Source organism: Cnephaeus nilssonii (genome assembly GCF_951640355.1).
Source record: "Cnephaeus nilssonii genome assembly, chromosome: X".
Taxonomy (NCBI): domain Eukaryota; kingdom Metazoa; phylum Chordata; class Mammalia; order Chiroptera; family Vespertilionidae; genus Cnephaeus; species Cnephaeus nilssonii.
Window position 1 is genome coordinate 127,213,141 of NC_137071.1, and position 19,072 is coordinate 127,232,212.

Sequence of the window (19,072 nt, forward strand, 5' to 3'; positions counted from 1 at the left end):
GAGAATCTTAAAGGCGGCAAGAGAGAGACAGAGAATTACCTACAAAGGAACACCCATCAGATTGTCACATGATTACTCAACAGAAACACAACAAGCTAGAAGAGAATGGAAGGAGGTATACAAAGTGTTGCAAAGCAAAGGACTGAATCCAAGAATACTATATCCAGCAAGGCTATCAATCAAAATTGAAGGGGAAATCAGGTGCTTCGAAGACAAAAAAAGACTCAGGGAGTTTATCACCACCAAACCAGCAATTGAAGAAATGCTAAAGGGAATACTGTAAAAAGAAGAAATAAACAGGTAAGAAGAAATACAGACACAAAAATAGATATGACTACAAACAAATACCTTTCAGTAATAACTTTAAATGTAAACGGACTAAATGCTCCAATCAAAAGACATCAAGTGGCTGAATGGATGAAAAAAAAACATGACCCATATATATGCTGTCTACAAGAGACCCACCTCAGAACAAGAGACTCACACAGATTGAAAGTGAAGAGATGGAAAAATATCTTTCAGGCAAATGGAAATGAAAAAAAAAGCAGGGGTAGCAATACTTATATCTGACAAAATAGACCTCAAAGTAAATGCCATAACAAGAGATAAGGAAGGCCACTTCATAATACTAAAGGGAGAAATCCAACAAGAAGAAATAATTCTGGTAAACATATACGCTCCCAATATAGGAGCACCCAAATACATAAAAAAACTCCTGGAGGATATCAAGGGAGAGATTAATAGCAATACAATCATAGTAGGAGACTTTAATACCCCACTATCACCACTGGACAAATCCTCTAAACAAAAAATCAGCAAAGAAACAGCAATCTTAAATGACTCACTAGACCAGATGGAATTAATTGACATCTTCAGAACATTTCACCCCAAAGCCACAGAATATACATTCTTCTCAAGTGCACATGGGTCATTTTCAAAGATAGACCATATGCTGGGTCACAGGCAAAGTCTCTTCAAATTCAAGAAGATAGAAATCATATCAAGCATCTTCTCAGATCACAGTGGCATAAAACTGGAAATCAACTACAATAAATACAATCCAAAGAAATCAAACACTTGGAGACTAAACAGCATGCTATTAAACAAGGACTGGGTCACCAGAGAGATCAAGGAAGAAATAAAAAACATCATGGCAACAAATGACAATGAAAACACAAGAATCCAAAATCTATGGGACACAGCGAAAGCAGTCTTGAGAGGGAAGTTCATAGCTCTACAAGCCTATTGCAAAAAACAAGAAACAATGGTAATAAATTACTTAACCCTACAACTCAAAGAGCTAGAAAAAGCGCAGCAAGAAAAGCCCAGTGTAACCAGAAGGAAGGAAATAACAAAGATCAGAGCGGAGATAAATGACATAGAGACCAAAGAAACAATACATAAGATCAACAAAACCAAGAGCTGGTTCTTTGAAAGGATAAACAAGATTGATGGACCTCTAGCCAGGCTCACCAAGAAGCAAAGAGAGAGGACCCAAATAAACAAAATCAGAAATGAAAGAGGTGAAATAACAACAGACCCTGCTGAGATACAAAGGATTGTTACAAAATACTACGAACAACTCTATTCCAACAAACTGGACAACCTGGAGGAAATGGACACATTCCTAGAAAAATATAACCTTCCAAAAATCAATCAAGAAGAATCTAAACAGCTCAATAGGCCAATAACTATGGACGAAATTGAAGCAGTCATCAAAAAGCTTCCGGCAAACAAAAGCCCGGGGCCTGATGGCTTCACAGGAGAGTTTTACCAAACATTCAAGGAAGAGCTAAAACCTATCCTCCTCAGACTATTCCAAAAAATTCAAGTGGAAGGAACACTTCCAAGCTCCTTCTATGAAGCCAGCATCACCCTAATACCAAAACCAGATAAAGACAACACAATGAAAGAGAATTACAGACCAATATCCCTCATGAACATAGATGCCAAAATCCTCAACAAAATTCTAGCAAATCGGCTCCAGCAGTACATCAGAAAGATCATACACCATGACCAAGTAGGATTTATCCCAGGAATGCAAGGATGGTACAATATCCGCAAATCAATAAACGTGATACATCACATAAACAAATTGAAAGATAAAAATCACATAGTCATATCAATTGATGCAGAAAAAGCATTTGACAAAATCCAACACCCTTTCTTGGTAAAAACTCTCAACAAGGTGGGAATAGATGGCTCATACCTCAACATAATAAAAGCTATATATGAAAAACCCACAGCAAACATCATACTCAATGGACAAAAACTAAAAACATTTCCCCTAAGAACAGGAACAAGACAGGGATGCCCACTCTCACCACTCCTGTTTGACATAGCACTGGAAGTATTAGCCATTGCAATTAGACAAGAAGAAGAAATAAAAGGCATCCAAATTGGAAAAGAACAAGTAAAGCTGTCTTTATTTGCAGACGACATGATATTGTACATAAAAAATCCGAAAGACTCCGTCAAAAAACTAATAGACTTAATAAATGAATTCGGCAATGTAGCAGGATACAAAATTAACGCCAAGAAATCTATGGCCTTTCTATACACCAATAGTGAACTTACAGACAGAGAGACTAAAAAGGCAATCCCATTTACCATCGCACCAAAAAAATTAAGATACCTAGGAATAAACTTAACTAAGGAGGTAAAAGACCTATACACGGAAAACTACAGGACACTGAAAAAAGAGATAGAGGAAGACGTAAACAGATGGAAGAACATACCATGTTCATGGATTGGTAGAATCAACATCATTAAAATGTCCATACTACCCAAAGCAATCTATAGATTCAATGCACTCCCCATTAAAATACCAACGGCATATTTCACAGACCTTGAAAGAACTCTCCAAAAATTCATCTGGAATAAAAAAAGACCCCGAATAGCCACAGCAATCCTGAGAAAGAAGAATAAAGTAGGAGGGATCTCAATACCAGATTTCAAGCTGTATTACAAAGCCACTGTTCTCAAAACAGCCTGGCACTGGCACAAGAACAGACATATAGATCAATGGAACAGAATAGAGAATCCAGATATTGACCCAAACCACTATGCTCAATTAATATTTGACAAAGGAGGCATGAACATACAATGGAGTCAAGACAGTCTCTTCAATAAATGGTGTTGGGAAAATTGGACAGATACATGCAAAAAAATGAAGCTTGATCACCAACTTACGCCATACACAAAAATAAACTCAAAATGGATACAGGACTTAAACATAAGACGGGAAACCATAAAAATACTAGAGCAATCCACAGGCAGCAAAATCTCAGACATATGCCAAAAGAAATTCTTCACTGACACTGCCCCTTGGGCAATGGAAGCTAAAGAGAAAATTAACAAATGGGACTACATCAAAATAAAAAGCTTTTTCACAGCAAAAGAAACCATCAACAAAACAACAAGAAGGCCCACTGCATGGGAGAACATATTTGCAAATGGCATCACTGATAAAGGTTTAATCTCCAACATCTACAGGCAGCTTATACAATTTAATAAAAGGAAGATAAATGATCCAATAAAAAAATGGGCAACAGACCTAAATAGAATCTTTTCAAAAGAAGACAGAAGGAAGGCCAAGAGACACATGAAAACATGCTCAACGTCACTAATTATCCGAGAGATGCAAATCAAAACAACAATGCGGTACCATCTCACACCTGTCAGAATGGCTATCATCAACAAATCAACAAACGACAAGTGTTGGCGAGGATGCGGAGAAAAAGGAACCCTCGTGCACTGCTGGTGGGATTGCAGACTGGTGCAGCCACTGTGGAGAACAGTATGGAGTTTCCTCAAAAAACTGAAAATGGAACTCCCATTTGACCCAGTAATCCCACTCCTGGGAATATCTCCGAAGAAACTAGAAACACCAATTAGAAAGGATATATGCACCCCTATGTTCATAGCAGCACAATTCAGCATAGCTAAGATTTGGAAACAGCCTAGGTGCCCGTCAGCAGATGACTGGATCAGAAAACTGTGGTACATCTACACAATGGAATACTATGCTGCCATAAAAAAGAAGGAATTCTCATCATTTGCAGCAACCTGGGAGGAATTGGAGAACATTATGTTAAGTGAAATAAGTCAGTCAATGAAAGAAAAATACCACATGATCTCACTCATTTATGGATAATAAAGAACATTATAAACTTGAACAAAAAGATAGATACAGAGACAGTAAAGCATCAAACAGACTGTAAAATTACAAGGGGAAGGTTAGGGAGAGGTGGGGGAGATAAGAGATCAATCAAAGGACTTGTATGCATGCATATAAGCATAACCAATGGATGCAAAACTCTGGGGGGGGTGGGGGCATATATGGGAGTGGGGTGTGGGGAGGGCAATGGTAAGATATGTACACATATAATGCCTTAATAAAAAAATTGGAAAAAAAAACCAAGATGGGAATAACAGGCTCATACCTCAACATAATACAAGCTATATATGATAAACCCACAGCAAACATCATACTCAATGGACAAAAACTAAAAACATTTCCCCTAAGAACAGGAACAAGACAGGGATGCCCACTCTCACCACTCCTGTTTGACATAGTACTGGAAGTATTAGCCATTGCAATTAGACAAGAAGAAGAAATAAAAGGCATCCAAATTGGAAAAGAACAAGTAAAGCTGTCTTTATTTGCAGACGACATGATATTGTACATAAAAAAACCAAAAGACTCCGTCAAAATCTAATAGACTTAATAAAGGAATTTGGCAATGTAGCAGGATACAAAATTAACGCCAAGAAATCTATGGCCTTTCTATACACCAATAGTGAACTTACAGACAGAGAGACTAAAAAGGCAATCCCATTTACCATCGCGCCAAAAAAATTAAGATACCTAGGAATAAACTTAACTAAGGAGGTAAAAGACCTATACACGGAAAACTACAGGACACTGAAAAAAGAGATAGAGGAAGACGTAAACAGATGGAAGAACATACCATGTTCATGGATTGGTAGAATCAACATCATTAAAATGTCCATACTACCCAAAGCAATCTATAGATTCAATGCACTCCCCATTAAAATACCAACGGCATATTTCACAGACCTTGAAAGAACTCTCCAAAAATTCATCTGGAATAAAAAAAGACCCCGAATAGCCACAGCAATCCTGAGAAAGAAGAATAAAGTAGGAGGGATCTCAATACCAGATTTCAAGCTGTATTACAAAGCCACTGTTCTCAAAACAGCCTGGCACTGGCACAAGAACAGACATATAGATCAATGGAACAGAATAGAGAATCCAGATATTGACCCAAACCACTATGCTCAATTAATATTTGACAAAGGAGGCATGAACATACAATGGAGTCAAGACAGTCTCTTCAATAAATGGTGTTGGGAAAATTGGACAGATACATGCAAAAAAATGAAGCTTGATCACCAACTTACGCCATACACAAAAATAAACTCAAAATGGATACAGGACTTAAACATAAGACGGGAAACCATAAAAATACTAGAGCAATCCACAGGCAGCAAAATCTCAGACATATGCCAAAAGAAATTCTTCACTGACACTGCCCCTAGGGCAATGGAAGCTAAAGAGAAAATTAACAAATGGGACTACATCAAAATAAAAAGCTTTTTCACAGCAAAAGAAACCATCAACAAAACAACAAGAAGGCCCACTGCATGGGAGAACATATTTGCAAATGGCATCACTGATAAAGGTTTAATCTCCAACATCTACAGGCAGCTTATACAACTTAATAAAAGGAAGATAAATGATCCAATAAAAAAATGGGCAACAGACCTAAATAGAATCTTTTCAAAAGAAGACAGAAGGAAGGCCAAGAGACACATGAAAACATGCTCAACGTCACTAATTATCCGAGAGATGCAAATCAAAACAACAATGCGGTACCATCTCACACCTGTCAGAATGGCTATCATCAACAAATCAACAAACGACAAGTGTTGGCGAGGATGCGGAGAAAAAGGAACCCTCGTGCACTGCTGGTGGGATTGCAGACTGGTGCAGCCACTGTGGAGAACAGTATGGAGTTTCCTCAAAAAACTGAAAATGGAACTCCCATTTGACCCAGTAATCCCACTCCTGGGAATATCTCCGAAGAAACTAGAAACACCAATTAGAAAGGATATATGCACCCCTATGTTCATAGCAGCACAATTCAGCATAGCTAAGATTTGGAAACAGCCTAGGTGCCCGTCAGCAGATGACTGGATCAGAAAACTGTGGTACATCTACACAATGGAATACTATGCTGCCATAAAAAAGAAGGAATTCTCATCATTTGCAGCAACCTGGGAGGAATTGGAGAACATTATGTTAAGTGAAATAAGTCAGTCAATGAAAGAAAAATACCACATGATCTCACTCATTTATGGATAATAAAGAACATTATAAACTTGAACAAAAAGATAGATACAGAGACAGTAAAGCATCAAACAGACTGTCAAATTACAAGGGGAAGGTTAGGGAGAGGTGGGGGAGATAAGAGATCAATCAAAGGACTTGTATGCATGCATATAAGCATAACCAATGGATGCAAAACTCTGGGGGGGGTGGGGGCATATATGGGAGTGGGGTGTGGGGAGGGCAATGGTAAGATATGTACACATATAATGCCTTAATAAAAAAATTGGAAAAAAAAACCAAGATGGGAATAACAGGCTCATACCTCAACATAATACAAGCTATATATGATAAACCCACAGCAAACAGCATACTCAATGGACAAAAACTAAAAACATTTCCCCTAAGAACAGGAACAAGACAGGGATGCCCACTCTCACCACTCCTGTTTGACATAGTACTGGAAGTATTAGCCATTGCAATTAGACAAGAAGAAGAAATAAAAGGCATCCAAATTGGAAAAGAACAAGTAAAGCTGTCTTTATTTGCAGACGACATGATATTGTACATAAAAAAACCAAAAGACTCCGTCAAAATCTAATAGACTTAATAAAGGAATTCGGCAATGTAGCAGGATACAAAATTAACGCCAAGAAATCTATGGCCTTTCTATACACCAATAGTGAACTTACAGACAGAGAGACTAAAAAGGCAATCCCATTTACCATCGCGCCAAAAAAATTAAGATACCTAGGAATAAACTTAACTAAGGAGGTAAAAGACCTATACACGGAAAACTACAGGACACTGAAAAAAGAGATAGAGGAAGACGTAAACAGATGGAAGAACATACCATGTTCATGGATTGGTAGAATCAACATCATTAAAATGTCCATACTACCCAAAGCAATCTATAGATTCAATGCACTCCCCATTAAAATACCAACGGCATATTTCACAGACCTTGAAAGAACTCTCCAAAAATTCATCTGGAATAAAAAAAGACCCCGAATAGCCACAGCAATCCTGAGAAAGAAGAATAAAGTAGGAGGGATCTCAATACCAGATTTCAAGCTGTATTACAAAGCCACTGTTCTCAAAACAGCCTGGCACTGGCACAAGAACAGACATATAGATCAATGGAACAGAATAGAGAATCCAGATATTGACCCAAACCACTATGCTCAATTAATATTTGACAAAGGAGGCATGAACATACAATGGAGTCAAGACAGTCTCTTCAATAAATGGTGTTGGGAAAATTGGACAGATACATGCAAAAAAATGAAGCTTGATCACCAACTTACGCCATACACAAAAATAAACTCAAAATGGATACAGGACTTAAACATAAGACGGGAAACCATAAAAATACTAGAGCAATCCACAGGCAGCAAAATCTCAGACATATGCCAAAAGAAATTCTTCACTGACACTGCCCCTAGGGCAATGGAAGCTAAAGAGAAAATTAACAAATGGGACTACATCAAAATAAAAAGCTTTTTCACAGCAAAAGAAACCATCAACAAAACAACAAGAAGGCCCACTGCATGGGAGAACATATTTGCAAATGGCATCACTGATAAAGGTTTAATCTCCAACATCTACAGGCAGCTTATACAACTTAATAAAAGGAAGATAAATGATCCAATAAAAAAATGGGCAACAGACCTAAATAGAATCTTTTCAAAAGAAGACAGAAGGAAGGCCAAGAGACACATGAAAACATGCTCAACGTCACTAATTATCCGAGAGATGCAAATCAAAACAACAATGCGGTACCATCTCACACCTGTCAGAATGGCTATCATCAACAAATCAACAAACGACAAGTGTTGGCGAGGATGCGGAGAAAAAGGAACCCTCGTGCACTGCTGGTGGGATTGCAGACTGGTGCAGCCACTGTGGAGAACAGTATGGAGTTTCCTCAAAAAACTGAAAATGGAACTCCCATTTGACCCAGTAATCCCACTCCTGGGAATATCTCCGAAGAAACTAGAAACACCAATTAGAAAGGATATATGCACCCCTATGTTCATAGCAGCACAATTCAGCATAGCTAAGATTTGGAAACAGCCTAGGTGCCCGTCAGCAGATGACTGGATCAGAAAACTGTGGTACATCTACACAATGGAATACTATGCTGCCATAAAAAAGAAGGAATTCTCATCATTTGCAGCAACCTGGGAGGAATTGGAGAACATTATGTTAAGTGAAATAAGTCAGTCAATGAAAGAAAAATACCACATGATCTCACTCATTTATGGATAATAAAGAACATTATAAACTTGAACAAAAAGATAGATACAGAGACAGTAAAGCATCAAACAGACTGTCAAATTACAAGGGGAAGGTTAGGGAGAGGTGGGGGAGATAAGAGATCAATCAAAGGACTTGTATGCATGCATATAAGCATAACCAATGGATGCAAAACTCTGGGGGGGGGTGGGGGCATATATGGGAGTGGGGTGTGGGGAGGGCAATGGTAAGATATGTACACATATAATGCCTTAATAAAAAAATTGGGGAAAAAAACCAAGATGGGAATAACAGGCTCATACCTCAACATAATACAAGCTATATATGATAAACCCACAGCAAACATCATACTCAATGGACAAAAACTAAAAACATTTCCCCTAAGAACAGGAACAAGACAGGGATGCCCACTCTCACCACTCCTGTTTGACATAGTACTGGAAGTATTAGCCATTGCAATTAGACAAGAAGAAGAAATAAAAGGCATCCAAATTGGAAAAGAACAAGTAAAGCTGTCTTTATTTGCAGACGACATGATATTGTACATAAAAAAACCAAAAGACTCCGTCAAAATCTAATAGACTTAATAAAGGAATTCGGCAATGTAGCAGGATACAAAATTAACGCCAAGAAATCTATGGCCTTTCTATACACCAATAGTGAACTTACAGACAGAGAGACTAAAAAGGCAATCCCATTTACCATCGCGCCAAAAAAATTAAGATACCTAGGAATAAACTTAACTAAGGAGGTAAAAGACCTATACACGGAAAACTACAGGACACTGAAAAAAGAGATAGAGGAAGACGTAAACAGATGGAAGAACATACCATGTTCATGGATTGGTAGAATCAACATCATTAAAATGTCCATACTACCCAAAGCAATCTATAGATTCAATGCACTCCCCATTAAAATACCAACGGCATATTTCACAGACCTTGAAAGAACTCTCCAAAAATTCATCTGGAATAAAAAAAGACCCCGAATAGCCACAGCAATCCTGAGAAAGAAGAATAAAGTAGGAGGGATCTCAATACCAGATTTCAAGCTGTATTACAAAGCCACTGTTCTCAAAACAGCCTGGCACTGGCACAAGAACAGACATATAGATCAATGGAACAGAATAGAGAATCCAGATATTGACCCAAACCACTATGCTCAATTAATATTTGACAAAGGAGGCATGAACATACAATGGAGTCAAGACAGTCTCTTCAATAAATGGTGTTGGGAAAATTGGACAGATACATGCAAAAAAATGAAGCTTGATCACCAACTTACGCCATACACAAAAATAAACTCAAAATGGATACAGGACTTAAACATAAGACGGGAAACCATAAAAATACTAGAGCAATCCACAGGCAGCAAAATCTCAGACATATGCCAAAAGAAATTCTTCACTGACACTGCTCCTAGGGCAGTGGAAGCTAAAGAGAAAATTAACAAATGGGACTACATCAAAATAAAAAGCTTTTTCACAGCAAAAGAAACCATCAACAAAACAACAAGAAGGCCCACTACATGGGAGAACATATTTGCAAATGTTGTCACTGATAAAGGTTTAATCTCCAACATCTACAGGCAGCTTATGCAACTTAATAAAAGGAAGATAAATGATCCAATAAAAAAATGGGCAACAGACCTAAATAGAATCTTTTCAAAAGAAGACAGAAGGAAGGCCAAGAGACACATGAAAACATGCTCAACGTCACTAATTATCCGAGAGATGCAAATCAAAACAACAATGCGGTACCATCTTACACCTGTCAGAATGGCTATCATCAACAAATCAACAAACGACAAGTGTTGGCGAGGATGCGGAGAAAAAGGAACCCTCGTGCACTGCTGGTGGGATTGCAGACTGGTGCAGCCACTGTGGAGAACAGTATGGAGTTTCCTCAAAAAACTGAAAATGGAACTCCCATTTGACCCAGTAATCCCACTCCTGGGAATATATCCGAAGAAACTAGAAACACCAATCAGAAAGGATATATGCACCCCTATGTTCATAGCAGCACAATTCAGCATAGCTAAGATTTGGAAACAGCCTAGGTGCCCGTCAGCAGATGACTGGATCAGAAAACTGTGGTACATCTACACAATGGAATACTATGCTGCCATAAAAAAGAAGGAATTCTCATCATTTGCAGCAACCTGGATGGAATTGGAGAACATTATGTTAAGTGAAATAAGTCAGTCAATGAAAGAAAAATACCACATGATCTCACTCATTTATGGATAATAAAGAACATTATAAAATTGAACAAAAAGATAGATACAGAGACAGTAAAGCATCAAACAGACTGTCAAATTACAGGGGGAAGGTTAGGGAGAGATGGGGGAGATAAGAGATCAATCAAAGGACTTGTATGCATGCATATAAGCATAACCAATGGACGCAAAACTCTGGGGGGTGAGGGCATATATGGGAGTGGGGTGGGGGGGCAATGGTAAGATATGTACACATATAATACCTTAATAAAAAATTGGAAAAAAACACCAGTGGTACATTTATACAATGGAATATTATGCAGCTGTAAAAAATAAGAATCTCTTACCCTTTGAGACTTCATGAAGGGACCTGGAGAGTGTTATGCTAAGCAAAATGAACCAGTCAGAGAAAGACAAGTATCACATGATCTCCCTTATATGTGGAATCTAATGAACAAAATAAATTGACTCACAAAATAGGTCCAGAGACATGGAAGTATGGCACAGACTGAGGAATCCCAGCAGGAAGGGGGGTGAGTAGAGATTAAGGGGAACTTATATGCATAGACAATAGTGCGGTGAAGGCCTGGGGAGGTGATATTAGGGTGGAGGGCTCATTAGGGGGAAAAGGTGGGGCATCTGTAATAGTTTTACAATAAAGGTAAAATTTTAAAAAGTGTTTGGAGGGGACAAAATACAGCTTGAAAATGGTGTGGGGCGGTTAATATGGGGACGGGGGAAGGAAAGGAATGTGACCGAAATTATGATACACAGACAAGAAAGTAGTGCCAGATGTGACCTACTGTCCCACCCTGGCACCACCATTGGCTAGTATAGTGGAATTAGGGAGGTGGTTCCCACATCAACTCTGCTGGTGTCCGGTGGTGTCACGGCCCTCAGCTTTAATGTACTTTTCATTGGGCTCCTTCCTTAGGAAAGAGTGAACCAGAAATGTAAACAAGGGAAGTAAAAGTGGTTTGTGGGCAACCAATGGAAATGAACTCTTTCTCTTGTGACCTTTCAATTCTGTTCTCAACTGTCTCCACACTGGCAACCAACCCCTAGATCCCTTTACCACCTCAACTAGCTTGATCTGCAATTGTGGAATCAAGTATTCAATAAAAGTTTGGGCGCCTCTTAGGCTCCCTGGGCTGGGACTGAGGCTTCAGAGTTGCCTCAGGCGCAGATAAGGCCTGAAGGAGCTCATGGTAGTGAGGGACTCACAGTCTAAGGGGCTCCTCAGATATGGAGAGTGGCCCTGTGACAGGAAAGAGGGCTGGTACTTCCTGTTGGGAGAGTGAATGTGTTAAATGGAAGGATCAGCAGCATGGGGGCAGCGGGAGGGAGGGTGGTGGGGCCTGGCAGGTGTAAAACCCCTATGAAGAGAACCTGAACTTCATAAACATATGAAAAGCTTTAGGAGCTTAGGAATGGGCTGGGGCTTTGGATTGTACTACTGACACTGCCTCTGTGGTCTCCGGGAAATGATGTAGCATCTCTGCAACCCAGCCTCTTCATTATTATCATTATTATGTGCTATCATTGTTATTAATATCCACACAATTATTTTGGGTATAATAACAGTAACACTAGTCATAAATGGTTTCTTATGGCTTAAGTAAATTAATCCATCTAAAGTGCTTCAAATAATATCCAGCATCACTATGAAGATTAAAGACGTTATTGGCCATCACACTATTCTACTCCTCCCATATTTATATCTGTGCAGGGAGCAAGGATCTATGGACCTTCAGAACTGGGAGATACCTTCAGGTCTTTTCTCTGTTCGTCGTTGGAAGCCTCCTGAGGACCTTCGTTCGTAAGGAGGTGATAAAGTAGAGATGATCTGTGCTGGTAAAGGTCCCCCAAATCCGGGGAGGCTCCTGAAGTTCCAGGGAAATCTGCAGCAGAGGGTATGAATCCACTCACCATCAAGGGGTTATTGTGGGACTGGTTTCTGAATTATCTTTACTATAGATTGTACGTTTGAGCATAGGATTAATTCATAACATTCTTTCTGATGGTTTATAAAACTGGAGCTAAACTCCACCACTGTCTCATCCTATTCCAAGACATACTTCTTACATTTTCCCCAAAGAATTAAACTGATTTGTTGGGAACTTGAACTGTATCCACTAAACGATATGTGGCAATTAGGAACCACGGTATACTCAAAACGGGTGAATTTTATAGTACGTCAATTATACCCGAATGAAGTCGTTCACTGTGTGATGAACCAGATATGATTTAGCGCAGCGGTTCTGCAAGGCTTTCAGTATAAAAAGCCTCCTCTAATGGCAAAAACTGTGTACTGGGTTTTCAGCCCCGACATTGATTTTGGGAGCGTGTGGAACAGGGCCTGTGGAGCTGGGAGTCGTAGGTCTATTGGAGACAGTGTGAGCGTTCTGACCCTGTCTTCTTGCAACGAGGCTGTCCAAGCAGAAGAGCAAGTGAACATACCCACCCTCTTCACAGTTCGTACGCACACTGCTCACTAGGCTCAGATTTTTTGAATCTGGGGCTTCTTTCACCCCCTGTGTCCGCTTCTCACTGACCACTGGGAAACCTCAGTATGTGTGTGGCATTGCTATCTCGAACGCTCTCCTAAAGTCAATTTATAGAATCAGGTTCAGTTAGGACTGAGAAGACCATGCTGTTTGGTAAAGCTCAGGAAAAAAGGTGAGTATCATTACAAAACACCTTAGTCATTTTGTCTCTAAAGATGTTTATCTTGAGCTATCCCAATGCTGTTCTAAAATTGTCTAGGGATGTTTTTGGAGGATTTAGACTTTAATAAAAATGTTCTGACCAGTTTAGCTCAGTGGCAAGAGCGTTGGCCTGCAGGCTCAAGTGTCCCGGGTTCAATTCCGGTCATGGGCATGTACCTTGCTTGTGGGCACATACCCAGTAGGGAGTGTGCAGAAGGCAGCTGATAGATGTTTCTCTCTCATCGATGTTTCTAACTCTCTATCCTTCTCCCTTCCTCTCTGTACAAAATCAATAAAATATATTTAAAAATTTTTTTTCTGTGGCTTATGAGGGTGTGCAGCAAGAATATAAGAATATTAACTCCTTTAAATAAAGAAATGTTTCAAACTCCAAAAAAAAACACACTGAGGATTTTATGAGAAACGTGTGCCGATCTGCCACTGGGCCTAGTCAGATGACAACATGATTGCACATCTGCTTCACATGGTTCTGAGATCCTTCATCCAAAACACAACAAAACACGGGGAACACGTCACAGCTGACGGCATCCGTGCAGCCCTCACCGATCCCTGCTGTTCCTCTTTCTGCACTTCTTGACTCCTGAATTTGATGAGTTTTATTCACATTCAGGTTTTTATACATTTCCCAGTGACCTATTATCTATAAAAACATATGTTGTTCTTTTGCATGTTTTAGTATTTTATACGAATCACCACTGAACTGATTGTACTTCACCTTTTGCATCCAACTTTCTTTACTCACCACTGATTCCCCCTGAGAACCATTTCTGAGCAGCAGGACCTCAATAAATTGGGCTTCAGCGATAATTTCCATGACTTTCCTGTCACTCACCATTATTCCCAGGGTTCTGATTTTCATCTAATTTATTGTCAGGAGATTTAGGGGTTCCCATATTCGGATGCATGCTATTTGGTCCGACGGCTTTGAGACCTAGGAGAAGCAAAATATTTGTTGCCAACCTGAGGGGAGGGTTGATGAAGGGAATCAGCAGGGCAGGTAAGCTCATGAAATGGAGGTGGGACAAGGGCCAGTGGGAGTGAAAATGCAGGGTCCAGGTCTGAGCATCTCTGTGGCCACTCCTGACCTTGAGCCCTGTTCAGGATACAATAGGAAAGAAGGTTCTGAAGCTGCCCAGGGATTTCTCTCTGCACAAATGAAATGGGATAGATTTAGTTGAGCCTAAGAAGAAGTCATGATATGTAAAGGGAAAGTCTTGGGTACCCAGGTCAGTCTATTGTTACCTAGAGCAGTCATGAACTCGTATCTTTTCTTCATGTACACATATGATAATTTATCTGCAGTTTCCATTTTTGTCCACTCTTCTTCAGTGAAGCATTTACGAACCTCCTCAAATTGCTAGGAAAAGAAGAAATAAATGAATCCCTGTAGCCGCTCAGGTGAAAATGTTTGCCCTTTAGCCTGCCCTCTTTCTGCGCTGCAGAACCTGTGTTGGACCTGGACACTGGAACCAAGAGTTCCTCCTGGTTGATGTCACAGGGAACTGAGAGAACAAGGGTAACAAGGCTCAGCCTCTGCCCTGCATACAGCAGGTGTTCCATGCTGCTGGTGGGCTCTCCCCCCACCTTCCAGAATGGACTGAGAGTCACCAAGTGCAGCCAAGGTCACAGGCCTTGTTTTCCTCAGGGATGCTAGGCAAGTTCTGCTTGAGGGTGGGAAGCTCCTGAGGCTCGGGATCTCCCCTCCCCCCAGAACGCTGCTCGCTGTCCGCACTGCCTCTGACCTCATGTCCTCAGAAATGTAGTCACCCTGCTCTGTGCCCAGTCACTTCTTGATACGCCCCAGGCTCCTCACCTGGCATGTCTCCTCTGGATCCTGGGAGTCCTCCATGGGGTTGTTGTCCAAGGAGCCGTCTCTGCTCATGCCTCTGGGCGTGCTGTGATCTTGAAGGGATACAACGGAGTCTCTGAGGTCACCCAGCCCAAGGTCCTGTGGGAATGAAGCCCTGAGGCAGGGTCAAACTCAGAGTGTCCTGGAATTAAGATTCTGCTTTTGCTACAATGAGCTATAACCGCACTCCTGCCAGAATGGCTACCATCAGTAACACAACAAACAAGTGCTGGCGAGGATGTGGAGAAAAGGGAACCCTCGTGCACTGCTGCAGGGAATGCAGACAGGTACAACCACTGTGGAAAACGGTGTGGAGTTTCCTCAAAACCTTAAAAGTGAAGCTGCCATTTGACCCAGTGATCCACCTTCTTGGAATATATCCTACGAACCCAGAAACACCAATCAGAAGGAATATTTGCACCCCTGTGTTTATAGCACCATAGCCAATATGGGGAAACAGCCCAAGTGCCTATCAGATGATGAGTGGATAAAAATGCTGTGGTACATTTACACAGTAAAATACTTCATGTCTGTAAAAAGGAAGGAACTCTTATCCTATTCAACAGCATGGATGGACCTGGTGATTATTATGGTAAGCAAATTAAGCCAGTCAGATAAAGAGAAATTCCACATGATCTCACTTATATGTGGAATCTAATGTCCAAAATAAACTGATGAACAACGTAGAACCAGAGGCATGGAATCATGGGAAATACTGACAAAGGTCAGAGGGGAGGTGGGAGGCTTGGGACTGGATAAAGAAGGTGAAGAGAGTAACCAGGGAACATACATGCATAGCACATTGTCATGGGCATCAGTGTGGTGAAGGCCAGGGGAGCAGAGAGGGGGGGGGACTGGGTGGAGGGGGACATAGTGGGGGAAATGTGGGACATCCGTAATAGGGTGAGCAATAAAAATATATTCTCTGTCCTCCGTCCTGCCTTATTGGTCCCTGAGGGAGGACATGGGGTGGTCAGAAGAGAAAAGGGCCGAGGGCTCTGGGAGAGGAACTGGTGGGGAGGACAGGTTTCCTGGGGGCATGATCCAAGGATCCGCGGCTTGGAGGGGGCTTGGTCACTGTTGCTGGTCGGTGGTTTGTCTGGAATGTGCTTCCTGAAGGAAAGATAACAAGCCCCTGCTGTGTAGGCAGCAACTGAGGGCGCTGTGTTCCTGAGGGTGTGTTTTGCACCAGAAGGTGTGGGAGGGAAGCCCAGGGATCACGTGGTGTGGACACTGAGGCAAAGGGAGGTGGGGTTTTCCTGCTGAAAGTAAATGAAGACTGCTCCTGGGAGTGAGTTGGAGGCCAGTCCCAGGTCCTTTGGAAATCGTGAGGGCCAGGAGAGCTGGACTCTCTGAGACCACAGGACCATTTACATGTACATCACCCTGCCGAGCAGGGAGGGGCTCAGGGTAGCGACCCCGTGCTCCCCTGAGTGAGGGCACTGGGGGTCCCTCGGGAGGGTTTCCCAGGCCAAGAGGACGGCCGCTCTCCCCCGCGTGCCCATCAATAGGCGGTGGATGAAGCACAGGGCGCCCGTCTGCCGCGGACGGACTCGGCCACAAAGGAAGGAAACCTCGCCGTTTGGGACCGCAGGACAGACGTAGAGGGATCGTGCAGAGCGAGCTTAGTCCCGGGAGGACAGAGCCACATGCTCTCACGGGCACGCGAGCTGCAGAGAACACAGCAGTGACCAAGACCAGAAGCGGCCTCGTGGGCCCGGAGAACACACCGTGGTGGCCAGCGGGAGGGGGGTGGGAGGAGGAGGAGGAGGAGAAGGACGGACTGAGCAGCCACGGGCGAAGGCACCGCACCGGAATAGTCAGTGACGTGGCAGTGACTGTGGGGCAGGGCGAGCTGGAGATATGGGCCCTGCTAGGTGGCCTGAGCGTCCCACCCGGACCGCGCACCGGACCCCAGTACCAAGGCCTCTGCGTGGACATGGTCACCACTCCACTATGGAGCCGGGACGGGAGGAAACAGCTGCCGCTCGGCCCCAGGAGGCCGGACAGGAGCCCCTGTGGGGCGGCTCCCCTCTGGCGGAGCCCCCGAGGGCCGGTCTGCCTTGGGGGCTGCTCAGGCTGCGGGGGTCCGGCTTCCCGGAGGAGGAGCAGTCATGGCGGCTCCGGACGACGGACGGCGGTTTAGTTTCCTCTGCCCAAAGCAACCTGCCAGGGCCCTCACAGACCCCTCAGTGCGATGACCGCCCGCATCCTGGGGGCACAGCCGAGACCCGCCCTCCTGAGCAATGTAGAGGCCCCCCCGTTTCTCCGGGCCGCCCCTCCCCCTCCTCTGTCCAGGCCCGGCCGAGAGAAGGCACCGCGGAGTGAAGCGGTGGCGAGGCTCGGTCCGGAGGACGGGACCCGCAATGCCATCGCGAGGACCTTCCGCTACCCTTACCGGTCCGTGAGGCTGACCTGGCGCCTGGAGGCGGGCGGAGTCAGTGGTCACGGAGGCCGGAGAGAGTGGGTGAGGCCAGGCTCCGGAGTCTGGAACGTCTTCCAAGATGGCTGCCGAGGACGATTTCCCGCCTGCAGCAAGGTGGCCCAGCGCAGCCGCAGTTGGCTGCTCCACGTTCCGTCAGTGGGCATGCTCAGTTGTTCCCTTTCCCTTCAGGCTGAGTCCTACACTCTGCTATGTGTACCAGTAAGCTGTTTCCCTTTTTTATGATATGTATTTAATTTTAAGAATGAAAACAAATTTTTAAAATATATGTTTTCTAGTGTATTTTTTAATATCTCACCCAAGGATATGCTTATTGAATTTTCTGAGACTGGAGGGGAGATAGATAGATAGATAGATAGGGGTTGAGGAGAAACATTGAGAGGTGTCTTCTTGTATGTGCCTTGATGGGAGATAGTACCCACTACCATTTTGGGTGTTGGACCAATTTCCAAGCAACTGACTCACCTGGCTAGAACTGTTGTTTTGTTTTAAAAAATGGAGTGTAGGAGGCGGGCTACCTTCTCAAATCCTTCCCATTTTATCAGAACTAGTGGGGTCGGGTGCCTGCAGCAATGAAGCCAATGTCAAGAGGCAGGTTCTGATTCACAAAGGAGGAGGTTTGATTCAGGTGCTGTGTGACCTGGGAGATGGGTGGACCTACCTGTCATAGACCACCACCCCTTCCTGCTCAACCCCAGGGTTCTTATAGTGATAGCGGGGGAGAGCTTTTTTCCTTTCTACAATTATCGTGATAGTTTAGTATGCCTTGTGTCCTGTCCATTCATCTCTCTGGTTTTTGGCAGGCTTAGTGAAAGTACCTCCTCTTGCCCCACCTTGACCAATGAGAGGGACTCCCTGGCGCTCCCTGACTGTAGGGTAATGCCATCAGTCTCCAACTTCCTCACATAGGGAGTCGGTCCTAAGATTGCTAGGATCTCTCTATTCAGGAAAAAAATTTAAACTGTTTTAAAATCAGCATTTTATATGTTTCTTTCTAGAATACTCAACAACCAGAAACATTTTTTATTTCTTCATACTAATATTTATAACTCTGGTATTAAATTGAGTATTTATGTGATTAGCACTTGCTGTGTTCCTTAGTGGGCTCAGCAGTCACTTCTTCTGGGACATTTCACCTACCCCACCGGCAGTGCCCTCAATAATCCTCATTACCCCTGGGCTTTATCCATGCACAACCCTGACCTCTCTACAATGCTGAT